Source organism: Catharus ustulatus, chromosome 6 (genome assembly GCF_009819885.2).
Source record: "Catharus ustulatus isolate bCatUst1 chromosome 6, bCatUst1.pri.v2, whole genome shotgun sequence".
In the NCBI taxonomy this organism is placed as follows: Eukaryota; Metazoa; Chordata; class Aves; order Passeriformes; family Turdidae; genus Catharus; species Catharus ustulatus.
The window spans coordinates 31,065,803-31,081,618 of NC_046226.1; the positions used below are offsets into that span (position 1 = coordinate 31,065,803).

The 15,816-nt window shown below is 36.6% G+C and overlaps 1 protein-coding gene across 4 annotated transcripts in view; it reads right to left on the reverse strand.

Moving 5' to 3' along the window:
• Positions 1-15,816, reverse strand: part of MEIS2 (Meis homeobox 2) — a 171,823-nt gene that overhangs the window by 62,817 nt on the left and 93,190 nt on the right. The gene's annotated exons all lie outside the window — the stretch shown is intronic.

A 15,816-nucleotide genomic window follows, 5' to 3' on the forward strand; every position in this document is an offset into this window, starting at 1 on the left:
GAGGGGAAAATCATAGTTCATGGCTTCAAGTTTGACTTTCAGATGAATAAAATAAACAGAATTAAACTTATTTCCTGCCTGAATGTTTGCCTCTCCCTTTCCTTCACAAAGAGCTTTTTGGGGAAACCATATACACCTACTATGCACATAATCAATATGCTCTATCGTGATAGCTAGGAGAAGCTTTTGGAGATCATTAATTCATGTATAACCCCCAGAGAGCTGACTAAGTAGGGTTTGAATAGGCATTAAATTAAATATGCATATGTTTTAAATGCACATCATTCATTATACAGCAAAATGAAACTTTCAGGGGGTTTTGATACTGCTTACAGATCACACCATCTAAACACCCCAAATAAAATTGATTTTCTCCTGGATTGACATTACATTTTAACACAGAAACCTCTTGCACCTCTAGTACAATAATTTTTTGTCATATGTTTCCATTGCCCTGCCTACTATTCTGTAAAAGAAATAATCAGTCATCTAGAGTTAGTTTTTTAAGAAGACTGAATATTTAATTTTCCATTATCTACACTTTTAAAAGGAGGCACTGTTTAATGCCATTGACAAATTGACATTAAGCAAAGCAACATCACTTCACAGCAAAAAGGGTTAAACAGACCTGTATTAATATAGAAGTCAAGCTTTTAATATTCTGCAAATATTAACAAAGAAAGATGATAATGTTGAGTTAATATGGGTTAAGGATAAAAAAAATAAATTTTTCTGATTGCTAAGTGTTGACACTTTTTTGGCTAGGCCTGCAGCCTTTTCTTGAAGGCTGTGTAATTACAGAAGGCTTTTCCCCTCCTTCCCCCTCCTGCTTCTAGCCCACATTAGTAATGACCCCTTCACTGCTTCAAAAACCACTAATAGTCTTCAGCAAAGGCAAGAAAAATGAACAGGATAAATTGGAATCCACAGTCAGTAATTTGCATCATATGAGACTGCTTTGGCCACTCACACTCATTCCTGGCCATCAATCGTGCGCTGTCAGGTGCTGCACTCTGCCACCATGATAAATATTCCTCCTAACACTCTGATTCGTCCAAACAATGTAATTGTCCTCTATTCTCCTCTTGGTAATGGAGATAATGAATGACTGCACAAACAAGAAGGATTGCTCATCACAGACACAGGGGTGGCTTCAAACCGAAAAGCCCTGAGTACAAATTTTAATTGACTGAAAACACAGGTTGAAAGAAAAGAAATCCTGTCTTCCATTTCCAGGCTTCGAGACAATCACTTCTGAGCCTTCCCCTTCTGGGTTGAAGGGTGGGTTCTTTACCCTGAGTGTGGGCCCCCCAAAATGGGTAAAATGAGACTAGAAAATTCTACCTCTGGAAAGCAGCCACAGAAATGCTGTCCAGTATGCGATTCATGTAAAACAACTCCTCACTTTAATTGTGTTTAATCCCAAACTGCGAGGAGCTGCTGTTATGAAGGGAAAAAAACCAAAAACCCCCAACCTCTTCCAAATGGAAACAGTTCCATCCAGTTAAATACTTATTGTACTGTAAGGAATAGTATGTTTTTAAAATTTCAGTCAAAATATAACCACGCATAAAGTGAATTGCATTCAACAGCACAGAGCTTGATGGAAATCACTGAGCCTACTCAGTGTGATAGCCATCCTGGAGCTATTAAGACATTTGAAAATTGGTACACACAAGATCAACAAACACTTAAAAGCCCAGATCTTATCAAAATTCACCTTGCACAGATGGCTTTTATTATTTCTAATTAAGAGTGAGGGACAATAGCACAACAACCCTAACTTATTTGAATAATGTTCTACATTTTGGGGAAGAGAGAGAGAGAAAACCGGTGTGTTTTCTGTTGATTTTTCCCCCCCTTCAACATCAGTGATTCTACAGCTTTTAAATGTGAAGTGGACTGTTTATCTGAAAGTGTGCTGGCAGACTGCCACCATATTTCTAAGATTAAAGAAAGGATTGAAAACAATCAGCTTTCTGAGGAACTGAAACCATGACAATGTGTTTCTGGTTAATTTACAAATACATGTATATATTTAAAGTTAAACTACAGAGCCAGAAATTTCCTACTAGTTAGTCTATCACAGGCATTCTTACACTTTATTAGAACAGACATCATATTGAAATAATAAGCATGGGAGGCCTTCATTTCTGCTTTGATCTATATTACTAAATGTCTGACTGGCTCAGATTTAAAATAAACTTTGGTATGTTTGCACTTGAAAACTGGAAAAAGACCACAAGTAATAATTTGTTGTCGGTTTCCATATTATCTTAGTAAAAGGTATAGTTTAGTCTATACACTGCTGGATGCCAGGAGATGTTAGTCCAGTCACCCCTGCAGTGGCTAAACTTTCTAGTAGGAATACACGTTCTAATATGGTCGCAAAGATGATGTCACTTCATCATCACATAACTACCTGAGATGAATTAAGAGCTTTGCAAATCTCTTGCAGACGAGGGTCATTATAGCTTAGATGCACAAGTATGTACTGAAGAAGGGTACCACAGGGCTCCTTTTGCTCTGAACACCTAAGAGTTGGCATTTCATGACCCAAACCCTGCCAAATGCACAGCAAATGTGAAGGCAAGATTTCAAGATGTTTAATGATGGCTTTTCAGCATTGTCCTGTGTAATTTAATGTGGTTTTGGTTGGCTTTTTTTTGGGTTTTTTTGGGTTTTTTCTGTGTAAATGTGGTCAATTTGCTTCCAACAAATTAAATTACAATTATGTCCAGTATGGTTGGATTTGGTAGTAGACTTGTGACTTTATATGTATGCAGGTAATAATTTTACTCAGACAGAGGTATGGGTTATAGAATTTCATATAAGATTAGTTTATTTTCTTATTTAGAAAGCTATATTCAGAGGAAGGAACACAGGGGGGAGTTTCTAATAAGGAGAACCTAAATTATTCACCCTTAAAAAGCATAATGAGTACAAAATGCTAGGGATTGTTTCAAAAGGCAGGATTAAAGAATACACTGACATCCTTTAACTTTTCTTGGCCTATTAAAAGCATTCCTTAATTGTCTGTTTAAATGTTAATCTCAGTAACAAATGAGTTAACAGTCATAAAAAAAAAAGAAAGAGCTTTGAAAATCTCATCACCTCTAAAAATTCCCATTCTACTGAGACTATCTCATCACTTTATTGCCAAGGTAACCATGGGTATCTCATGAACTCTGGATGGTCAAATAGCAGTGCCACAAGACACTTGGTCCTCTGTCTGTGGATGATCAAACCAAGTTTCAGACAATTAACTGAGCTCCAAAAGGGGTGCACTTCTACTTTTTTGTGAGACTGCAGCTCTTTTAGGAAGCAGGAAAAGCACTTGCAATCCAGAATTTTCAACATCCAACAGCAACAGAAAATGCTGTGAGCCCATTCCCCTGGCAGACTACGCATTGGGAGGGCTACATTTAAATCATGGTCCTACTTACCTAAGATATCACCCATCTCATCACACTAAAACCTTTTTAATGTCTTAACTATGCAATGCCACTCTAAATGGTGAAGGAGAGACTTCACATGTAGTACCACAGAACCAAGATTACTAAACATGCTTTTAGAAAAGATTGAATGCATCTCCTGAACCAAAAGCTTTTCAAACTTTAATTAAAGCTTACCCGTTCAATGTAGATCTTTTAGAATAATTATCCTTCTCTGTTATTTACATACATGCTGCCAGACACATTGTAATGGTTCTCAAGCACTTATGCCTACATTCTGAACAGAAAGGCTGTTGTTATACCTCTGTCAATTCCCAGAGAAGACCACTCATGTTAAAAATGGTGAACACCTAATTAAATACCTGGACAGACAGACTCAGCTGGAGAATCACAGTTGTTATGGAAGATCTAACAAAAACCACACCAGCACTCAGTAGCCCTGATTTCTCCCTATCAATAAAGGATAGCCATACTTAACTGCTGGATAGTGTAGAACTGATCTGAGCCACATTCTGCTAGTTGAACTACAGCAAGGAGAAATTAAAAAGCAAAGATAGAACAGATATGGAACCTGGGCATAAATACCATATTTCTCTCTCTCCCATATTCCTCACTCTTACTTGTCTGAAGAACAGAAACTAGGAGGACCCACTTTTCTGTGTTTTGCCACTTTAAAGGCATCAGGTAACACATTCAAAGAGACAAGCTGATGTGCTAAGGAAGTTCAATATACATGAGAGGGTTGCTGATGACATATGGCTGCTTTTAGACACAACAGAAAAGAAAGATGACCAGATGTGTGGTTTGCAAAATAAAAGCTTGAGAAGCACATTTACAGGAAAAAAATAGTTCTTCTAAGGAAGGGAAGAAAGATGATTAATAAAATAATATGTAGTATTGTGGTAGAAAAAATTCTTATCATTACAATGGAAACAGAACAATGACAGAAAACCATATTCATTGGTGCTGTAAGAAGAAAAACAATCTGTAATCTCTTATACAAAATTTTCCCCCTTCAAGTAAATTGAAAGGAGGGTAAGCAGCCTTTGCAGTGATTTTGAAAAAGGGGACTATTCATATGAACAAGAGGGGTGACAATAAGCATTATCATACATCAAGTACAATTTTGCTCTATTTTCTGTGAAGAAGAATACAGTTTCTGATGAAAATATTAATATATTAGTCTTGTCCCAATTTCTAGCAAAGCTATCAAACATTTCAGGTGTTTTGACACATAAGAATAAACAGACACTTTGGCTCTGGTCTTTTAATTCTGCATTTTCAGGCAGTGAGTTCCCTGAAAGCAGGATAAATACTGGAATGGTCTAACATAATGAATGGAGAAAAGAATCTATGGAAAAAATGGAATAATACCTGATGGGGATGGTAGGAAATTTCCTGGTGTACTTTTTAAGGTAGCAAAGAATTTTTAAAAATCTAAACAAACAAAGCAACAAAAAAGAAAATGCAGTAATAACTGCACTACAAGAAAATATTATGGTTGCTATTCATAAAACTCTAAAGCTAGCTGAGATAACTGAAAATAATTCTGTTGAAGTTGAAGGGTAGAATGAATTACAGAAGAGAGAGACACAAAGTTTGACTTAAGTTTTGCTGACAGATTAAAAAGAGATAAAATTGGTAGCTATGGAAAAGATTAAATGATTGAAAATATTTTAAAAATGCATTTTAGGTAACAAGAAAGTACTGGAGAGAGAGAAGAAGTGATATTGGACCAATGGGTTTTCAGGTCAGTCTCCAGATATAAAGCACAATGTGTTGCAATAAAACCAAACAGTATTACAGCAATTTTCTTCTCCTAGATATTATATGTGATCTTCTAGATGTTTGGATATAAAATCCTATTTTCATTGAGTCAGTAAGAGTTTTGCCATTATATTCCTTAGCATTTGATTTGAAGCCTAATTTAAGAAACTTAACCTTTCAGTAAACATACCAGAATGTTACTTTAAGCTTCTGAAATATTAAATCCATATTTAAGAAAAATATTTAAGAGTTGTCTGTAATATCTTACAACTATTGTGGGAAAAGACTGAAAAAAATATGGAATGCATATTAGAACAAACAAATATACCCCAAAAGAACTAAAATTAAAGACAATACTTGAAGACCAAAATCTGCAATTAAGCTAAGTGAGAGAGTATTTCAAATCACTAAAAAATCAGTATGGTCTCAGAAGTAATGAAGGCAAGAAATATAAAAATACTGTTAATGTTGAAGTAAAAATCATAGTGAGAAGGTCTATATGTGATGAAAAGTTAAGCTGTGAAACAGAAGATTATGTCTAATCTTATAGTTCCCTCTCTTATTTAGAATGATGTGTCTCATCAAGTTCTGCTTTGTTAATCTCTTGGGAAAAGACCTGGAGCAAATATGGGTGGTGAGAACACCTTACTTATGCCAGTTAAGAAAATAATCAGTGCTACTGAAAATAGTGCCCCTTTCATTAATATCAGGAGGCTGAGCTGTGTCCCTTTTAATGGCTGGGCAAAATGTAACTGTCCAGTGAGCCATGGATTATTCTTCTTCAAAATCTGAATCTTTACATATTGGCAAACTTATCAGAAATCTTTATTTATACTAAAGGTCAGTCCCACCAACACAATTTGGATGCATGTATCCACTCCTGACCCAATATAGTCACTGGTTTTGATGTAAGCTACTGCAAAGGGTTGTTGTAAATACCAGATCCAGGTATTTTACAGTTCTCAAATTTTGCATGTATCCATTTCCAAGGTGGTTTTTCATGATTATCTAAATTATTGGCTATGACTGAGGCAGATGATAATTGAGTACAAGATTTTTTTGCTTAGCCTTTCTGATTTGGAGTATGAATTTGTGAGTCATATAGGCATTTTTAGGAGCGGAAACAGCATTAAATATTAAACAGTGGTACTCACACAGTGCAGTTAAAACTGTCTTTGATGGTTAAGCTATCTCACGGAACAATTATTTTTTTCAAGTTTGGATAAGCTAAAGAATCTCAGATTATATGTTTGAAAAGTTCAGGACCACATAAGGATTTTCACAAATCTGGTCCCAAACAATCCCAGTGGTCTGCTTTGCAGTATACTCCGGGAATCAGTTCCTACAGGGCTGATTTAATTGAATCTGAACCCCTGTCTAACCTATGGAGCTGGTTCTTTTTTGATTGCCCTAAACCAAATTCTTACAGAAAATGGTTTACAAATGCATTATGAAAGAATGCAGGGTTCACAAAGCCATAAAGATAAAGCCCAGTTTCATTTTTTTCTGCACTATAGACAGGATTTACAATTGATAGGAAAAAGCCCCATGTTCACGATGAATGATAATGGGCAAGGAACTAGTATATTCAATCAGTAGCTGGCTTCTGTTAGCTGGGATAGAGAACTGCATAAATCAAGGATTCAAGGAAACACAGAATAGGGATAATATAACATGTAAATGAGAACAAACATGGCCATGAAAAGATTAAATACCTTAAGAACCCAAGAAGCAGAAATATTTTCTTAATTATTTCAAAAGAAAGAAAGGTTCAGAATTAATCTGATCTAAACATATGAAACCCCAGAAGCACGAGTGTTAAATAGATAGTCATCATGTAAAAGAGTATGTAACATATTGTAGACTATTTAGTGAAGTATCCATTGCTGAATGCCCAGAAAAGTTTTCTTAACTTCAGCAATACATTGCAAAGCCTAATTTAATGAGGAAGGCAACATGGATTTATGACAGCAAGGTCTTTCTTAATTAACTTCCTAGTGTTGTTAAATAATGTTATCACCAGAGCAGAGGAATGGAAATGCCATAGATATTATCTCTTTCAGTTTTATTACAGCACTTGATATAATTTCAGATTAAAGACTATAAAGTAGAAAAATGTCTCATAAACAAGTAACAACAAGTGGTGGGTTAAGCTGTGAAGAGTGAGGAGACTCTTCACACTTTTATATGTAATTGAGTTAAGCAACAATATTAGATAAAGCTAGAAATACAAAAGATTCATGCACTGTTAGGCATGAAAGGTATGCTAAAGGGCCAACCTACCACCCCACAAAGGCAACAGAAGTTCTCTGAAGACTTCAATGGAAGCTGAATTGTAAATTTATTAGCCTTTACTGATTAATATAGAAAGCCTTTTTTTCTTGAGATGCAGATGCTGTTACATATACTGTGAAAAATGGTGTAGAAAGTTGTAATCAATGTTTTCTGAAACATCTTGGTATAGTACAGGAATGAAAGTATCAATAAGCACTAAAATGTGTATTGCTATTTCCCTAACCACCACCTTGCTGGATCACAGTTCAAGCTTTGTTAGAGATCTTTAGTTTAATCCACAATCCTTCAGGTTCTCTGTTTTGAGGATTTGGGGTTCATCTTTTGCTTCTGCTTTAATTCAGAGCTATTGTGCACCCACCAGGCTAAATAAAATCAACAAAGTTCAATAGAACGTCTTAATTTTTTAAGACAGTACACAGGTGGTATAGGCAGGGTGAATCACATCAGAAATGTGATACTAATACTCTGAAGACTGTAGAGCATAGGCACAGGTTAAGTAACAAGTATGGAATTATTTGATGTGAATTAAGTACTGATACTGCAAAAAATTGCTATACATCTATTATAAAAAAAAAAAAAAAGCTAAGCTATCCAGAACTGATGTCTTCAAGAGAATGATGCAACTGACTTGGAAAACTAATGCTATGATTTAATCTATACTGTGTTAGAAATGAAAATTTAGATTTTTAAAACATTTTCTGTGCCATATTCTGGCAGTGATACTTACACAGTGTTATTAAGCAGCACTTTATTCCATCTGGGAACCCTTTGAGTTTCATTGGGTTACACACAGAATAAAACACTAATCAGTACAAGTAAGGTCTGGCTCTGGATTTGGCTCATAGACAGAGGACTGGAGAGAGAACTTTGTTTTGGTTAGTCTCTGAGTAGGAGACTTTGAATTTCCTTTTTACCTAAGCTACATCTGCTGAGCTAGTTTATTACAAAAGAAATGGGAACTATGGCAATACATAGCTCCGAGTGTCTCCCATTCATACCATAAATATGTGAGGCCATGGCTCTGGGCAAGCTTTTCAACACATTCAGTAGCAGGATTTGATAGAATGCAACAGCTAACTCTCATTGCACCTCTTAATTTGCTTGCTGGAACTTGGCAATTTACCTTTCAAGAGCCACAGACCAAGTGGATATCTGTTTGGCACACACAAAAGTTCTTTTCAGGGATCTAGTGAAAGGGTAAGGTATGGACTGCAGCTTAATGAAGTTATAAGCTAGTGACATATCTTGCCAGAAAATATTCATGATCTACTAAAAGGAAAGAAGACTAGTCATCACAAAATAAAGGCTTATGTTTTAATTTTTAATGTATATAGTTTAATTTGTATTTAGCTCCTTTTATGAATATATATATATATATATGTGTGCGCACACACAATGAATCTGCAAAGCAAAAGCAATGGCTGCAACAACTTTGGTAGTACAAAGACACCACATTAATAGTGAAACTCTGAACCATTCATAGTTAAGGCCGGGTTTATTTGAGAGTTCATCTGAGTTTTGGCAAATGTTGTAAGACTTTTGGTTGCAGTGCTGCAATCGATGCTTTCATGTGGCAAGTAGGTGAAACTGCTGTGGTTCAGGCTAAGTCTCACACTATGTCTGAACCCAAAACCTCAAAGATCAACTCTAAGCCATGAATTTACATACATTTAAAAACATTTCCAAAATTCTGCAAAGGGAAACTGCAGCTCAGGTCTTCAAAGCATATTTACTTTCCAAAGCATACGTAGATTTTGTTTGCAATTTTCCAAGTGAGTCCAGAAAAGAGGAGAACTATTTGCTCTCCTCTTCTTGGGAAGGCCTCTTTTCTGTGTCTGAGTAGAATTGCAATGAGTTGGCAATTTTTACACTGGCAACCTGTGTACAGGGTTTTGAAATTCCTGCAAAACCAAGAGCTGGAGACTTGTCCCTTTGAGCAGACAAGAGCTTATAATAGGTCATAGAAAGTAATAAGGGGATGTTAGTAGCCAGCATTGATATATGCAGCTACTGGAGACTCTTATGAGGTTTAGAGCAAAAATCATGATGTTTTATGGTTTTGGGAGTCTGAGGTCGAGGGCTTTGAATTGAAATGGCCCTTTTGGACAAGGATTTCTAGAATATAGTTCTAAAAAGAATAAAGTATCTGAAAAAGCATTATGCCTGATTTAAAGCATTTACTAGTGCTCATGCCCCTTCTTTAAAGTGTTGTGATTATGAATACATTTAGATTTAATCAACTTCTGAAGGGCAGTTCAGGTATGTAAGATGAGAGGGCAAGCACATGGAAGAGGAAGTAGCTTTGGAAGGTGTTTTTAAGGACAGGAAAAATAGGGATGCTAATGCAGCAAGACCTAGGCTTTATTTTGGTAAAGGATTTAACTCCATCTCAGGAAGACAACTTGGAACAGAAAAGTTCCGAAAAGAATCTGGGGAAGTCAGAATAAAAGGTGGCTGAGGGACAGAGAAGGGCTTTAGAGCAAGAGGTGTGGGTGTTGGAAAGCCCCACAGCCAGAGGGACTGAGGGTCTGGTTTTCAGCAGGACTGAGGTGGGAATGACAGGAAAGGAAGTATTATCACATCACATTAGGGTTTGACCAACACCTGGGCATCTCTGGTTTGTTTCTGTGTTCCTCTGTAGAGTTCTAATTAATTTATTGACAAGCGTCAGATTTTACGAAGTATTAAAAGACCTCAGGCAATTATTACAAATGGTTTACAATCTCAGTTGTTTGGGCCTTGCATGTTTTTTCATTTCTGTTCATACTTGCACAATTTGCCAGTAGTCTTAGGTGTAACAACATATACTACACATGGATGTTCTGCCTACCACTACCACTGAGCACAATATGCTGATTTCCCCAGGCTTAAAATGGAAAAAGCATTGAAAGACAGATACATACACAACCCATCACATACATGCTTAGGAAACAGTAGATAGCAACATCTGCCACAGATCTGCAACATTTTAAAAATATTTACTAGGAAAATGTTAAAAGAATGTATAATATTTACACATAGAAAGTCTTGATCCAAAGTGGTTTTTTTCAGAAGTGTGTTTTGCTATGTGGCAGGTGCTCTGAGCTACCATTAATCTGGAAAGAAGCAAGAAGTATTTGGTGCCACCACTGAAACATTTAGGAATCTAAAGACAAAGCTATGTATGAGTAAACAGAATAGAAGTTAGGTGGCTAATTCACCTGACTTCACTGGCAGCTAGGCATCCAATGTATTTAGTTATTTTTGACAATTTCAGAAGTTTTCATCTGCATATTTAGTCACCCAAATGTATTTAAGATCTAGTTTAATAGAACCTGTTGACCTTTCCATTTAAGATTGGATGCCCTCCCCAGAGACCATCATCTTGCTGAACATCCAGCGCATAACTATCCACTACCACTAAGTGAGAATAATTTCTGTCAGTGTTTTGGCAGCTTGTGGAGCCCCCATAAACTCTTGAGAAATTAGGGAACTTAAAATCAAAGCCAAGCAATTTACTTGATCTTTTACTGCCCGTTTCTTCTGGGTAGCATTTTAATAAAATCTCCTTACAATCAATAAAATATATTTATAACAAAGTACCACACTCCTACCAACAATCTGGGAGCTGGTGCATACACTTCACGGCTTATAAACTGACACACTGTAATAGCTGCACAGTTTTTAGCAGCTGTCTCTCACACCATGTGTCCTGCCCAAGTGGAGACTGAGATTCAGACATGGTGTTCAAACACTGGGATTATCCTGTAATTTTCTGAATAGATGGCAACCATATGATAATTAATTCCCTAAAACCGAGCAGGGAGAAACAGCTGAAGAGGGGAATGTTTTTTACATTGCAAAGAAGATGCAATACCCAGGGGGCTTTCAGATATTCTGGACGTGGGTATAGACAGGATAAGAACTTCAATGGTAAACGGATAAATTGATATTCTGTTCCTAGCCACACTTCAGTTTTGGAAATTATGTGTGACTTCCATAACAAATAACAGGTGACTATGTACCTCCATCCTTATACTTGACTCTAAATGTATTTGTGAAAAAAAGGAATCCAGAAATCTGAATTCTATACTGATTTTAAAGAATTAATCCTCTTCTTTATTTTTACCTGAATGAGGTTAAATATCCTCTCCTGCAAACTGCAGAAAGAACTCTTAGATTCTGGCTTTCTGCCTCAATCCATTCCACATAGAAAGTGGAATGCTTTTAAAATTATTTTTTCAGCCTTAAAAATCCTATTCTTTCCATCTTTGTGATTAACTTGCCTCTGCTGGCCCTGCAAAGGAAGTTGATAGGACAGGAGGTCACTCATCCCAAATGCAGTCACCAAAAGCTCTCACAGACCCTGTTAAATGGTTTTAGCTCTGTACCTTAAATAGAGGGGAAGAAGCAAGATTTTGTCCTTTGCTCAGAAGCAGTACTAAGATGGTGCAATTTGCATCTCTTATATGCAGGAACAAAAGTTTTGAGTAATCTTAATCTATATACTGTTTTCTTGGCTTTCTAGCCACAGTTGAGTTGGCTCATCCATTTATTGGAAGTAAGAACTGACTCTCAGTAAATCACTTGATTTGCATAACATACCTGTTTTTTACAAAGAGATTTCTTCAACAAAATCTTAACAAGTTAACTTATTCTTTATTTTATTCCACTTTTTGATAGTACATAGAGTGGTGAAGTTGGCAGATCTCCTTTACAAGATTTAAAATTTTCATATTCTGTTGGAATTCAGGGGAAAAGTTGAACATACTCTTTGTGTTACAAAAGACTTGTGCCATTTTCATGTTTAGCTTGAGAAACTTGCCAGTAAATTAAGTTGAAGAATTACCATAACTTAATATTTGTGTGTATTTAGAATACTTTTCAGACAGCAATCTCAAATGTCTTCATGAATGTTAAGGAATTCAAGCAACAAAAACCTTACTACATCACTCCCAGAAGAAGAAAGCAATAAAGGAAAAAAGAAGCTGATTTTGGGTGGATAAAAGGAGGCCTAGAGATACCAAGTGCCTGACCCAATGTCATATGAGAGGAAAAATACACAGGGATGAGCTTGCAGGGTACAGCAGTAGGTTTCTGCATCAGGAAAAGACAACTCAATCAGCAATCAGATTTTTAAGAGCACAGTCAAAATCCTCTAGTTTTATAAGACAGACTCTTAAGATCTATGACTGATGAATGAATGATGGTATTTCTCCAACTACAAAAGGTAATATTTGCATTTTTTTTGGAGTACAGAATAATTCCTGGAATAATTAAACAAACAGAAACAGTTGGGACATTTTGGAAGGACTGACATTATTATGGCTGATTTTCAAAGAAGTTTTAGGTTTAGGGGAGCTAATCCCATCAAAACATAATAAGAAATGGGTGTCAAACTCCCTGAGGCCTCATTGAAATTCTCAGCTCATATCACTGCAACTGATTGCATAGGAACACAAATTAGAGTTAAAATGGGATTTAATTCTATCGTGTACATATGTTCATCTTTTTACTGCTATCATTCATTCATTGCTTTATTTTAAATGCACCTTTCATTCAGTGATTTGCAGTAGGAAAACAATCACAGAGAAAACACTCTTCCTTCTATACCCCCAAAAATCCTAAAATTTTAGAAAGGAGTAATAAGCAATGGACCGTAGCATCAAGTGCCTTGAATTGACACCATTTCTTTGCCAATTTAAACTAGCTGAGTACATGGCCTCCTGTCTTTTTGTGTTTTCTGAGGTTATTCTCAGCAGCACCTGCACAGTAAATAAAGGTAAAAGTGCAACAAAATAGACTCAGACATATCAGCGAATGAGGAGTTCTGCTTCCCCATATACATTAGTGAACTTTTCTCCTGACAAACAGGCTATCACCGTATAATGGGCTTTTCCTGAAGTTTACTGCGGCACTGTTTATAATAACATTGCATCCAGCCTGCCTTGTTGGTACTTTTGCATTGCAGGGTAACAGTTCTGAGGTGGCAGCAAACAGCTTCCGTGCTTGTGTCAGGAGAAATAAAACTGTTATTATTTCATACACTTCAGAGGCCACACTCAAACTCAGCAGCTCTGCAGAGCTGTTGTGAACAGAAAGCTCTGCTGTAGAACACCGGGCTGCCCCCTCAACAATAAACCGTCTTCTCTCCCCTCTGTGTTTGGCTTCCCGCCAGTTGCCCATTTGCTTTACACCATCAATTTATATTCACTGAGATGGTGTAAGGTTCTAGAACAGCACTGATTATCAAATCTGCCTGCCAAACATATGAGCAGTAAAAGCTGGTCTTCCAGAGTCCTACATGTATCATCCAAGGGCCCGATCCTGCAAGCTCGCCCGACAGGGAGCAGTGCTCAGATCAGCCAAAGTCAGCAGAGCCCTGAATTCACAGCAGCAAATGCCACTGCTAGGAAAAAGTGCTTGTGGGCTGAAGTCATTGATGGCTTGGCTTTCCTGCACAGAGTTTTAAAGGAGTGATTTTCAATAACCCCGCTGTGGCGTAAGCCCCGGCAGAGTCGTAGGAGAGAGCTCGTAGCTTTTGCCACATATTTTGATTACTATTTCGTTCAGCAGCAATTTGCCAGATGACACTATCTCTTCTGCTATATGTGACGCAGTTTTTAAAAAGCCTTTAGAATAGCCATGCAGTCACTCATTCCTTGCTAATCCCAAAAGCTGAAAAGCCAAAAAGCTTTCGCCTTCTTACCCCCTTCCCTCATCCAAAACAATCCAACATCAGGGTTTAAAAAAAACTTTAAAATTTTGACACTTTAGAAAAGACTTTAAAAGGAATACACAGGCTGATATTTATTTGCCTTTAAAGTCTAAGAAACATGCAATTCTGTCATCCAAACTTTCTACTTAATCATGATGTCTAGGAATTTACTTATTTAAATGAAAGCTTATATTCTCAGAGGAAAGAAAAAAACAATATTTACAGCTGGGATGGTTCTTTAGAAAGACACCAAATGTCATGAGAGCAGCATTCAGGAGGACTGAAAACACTGCATTAACAATGGATTTTAGCAAATTAATTAGCCTTGCCCATTTTAATTTATCTTTCACAATGCTCTAAGCTTGTGAGAATCAGTCACAATGGGTTTTGTTCATAAGTTACTTTGCATCTAAAAAGAATTAGAATATTTCATGCTTGCTTTTCCATGTGGTCATATATTGGCAATCCTAATTTGAATCCTTTCACCTCATGTGCAATTAGTTCTCACTGAAGCCAAAAGACGTCATCCATACGTAAGGAAAGTGGGATGGATCTTTAATGAGTGGGAAGTAAATGTAACAATGAAATAGCTAATGAAGAGGTTTTACAGAAACAATGCAGCTTTATGGATTTGAAACAAACCAGCAAAGATAAATATATCTATCTACTCTTTACTTCAGGGCCATAATATTGGGCTCACTAAATGCATTCAAAGGCTTGCATGCATTTTCCAAATGTTTCCTAGCTACATTAATCACATCTCAATCCTAAAATGAACTCTGTACAAGAAGACTTATGCACATCCATAGTGTTATCTGGAAGATTACAGCCTTTATTGCTGACTATTTGTAAATAAGGATAAAAGTCAGCGTAGGCATCTCTTCAAATGCAGCTTTAAAATACCATATGTCCTTATGCTTGTGTTATGTGATGAAACCTGACAGATCAAAGGACCAGATTTCCCACTCTACATTGATTATTTACTATCATTCATTTTCATGCATTTTAATATGTGGTATCTACATTTAGGTTCTTGAGAGCCAGAGAGAATTCAAGCTGAAATACTTGGATCCAGACTCTGAACTTCACATAGCTTGGGGATCTGGCATTTTGGTTCAGCTTTTCTATTATGTAAACAACAATGTATGTCAGATGAAGTCCACACTGTCTTCAAGCCTGCTCAAGCTGTCTTACCCCCTTTCTCCTCTCCAACATATTCACCTTTTCCCCCTCAAAAAAGATTAAAAAAAAATCATTTCACGGCTAGAAATTCATAACAGATTTTGACTGCAGGCATCAATCCTTCAAATCTCTGTGTAAGTCAGTGGCAGGCCATGTTGTCTTTCTAAACGCAAACTAACAGAGTGACCTGATACAGACAACAACAGGGCTTCTGACACTTCTTTTATTGCCCGCTCATAAATTCATAAAGGGATGTATACTATCACCAATTGGTAAGTTTGCTAGACAAACATCAACACCAATTTAATGGTTTGCGTACACATTGTAAAACAGAGAATCTTTATACAAAGAAATCAGATAAATCAAACATGAGCTGAGTCTTAGAAGGAAGCAATTAAAGCTTTAAGGTAAAGTTGCTGA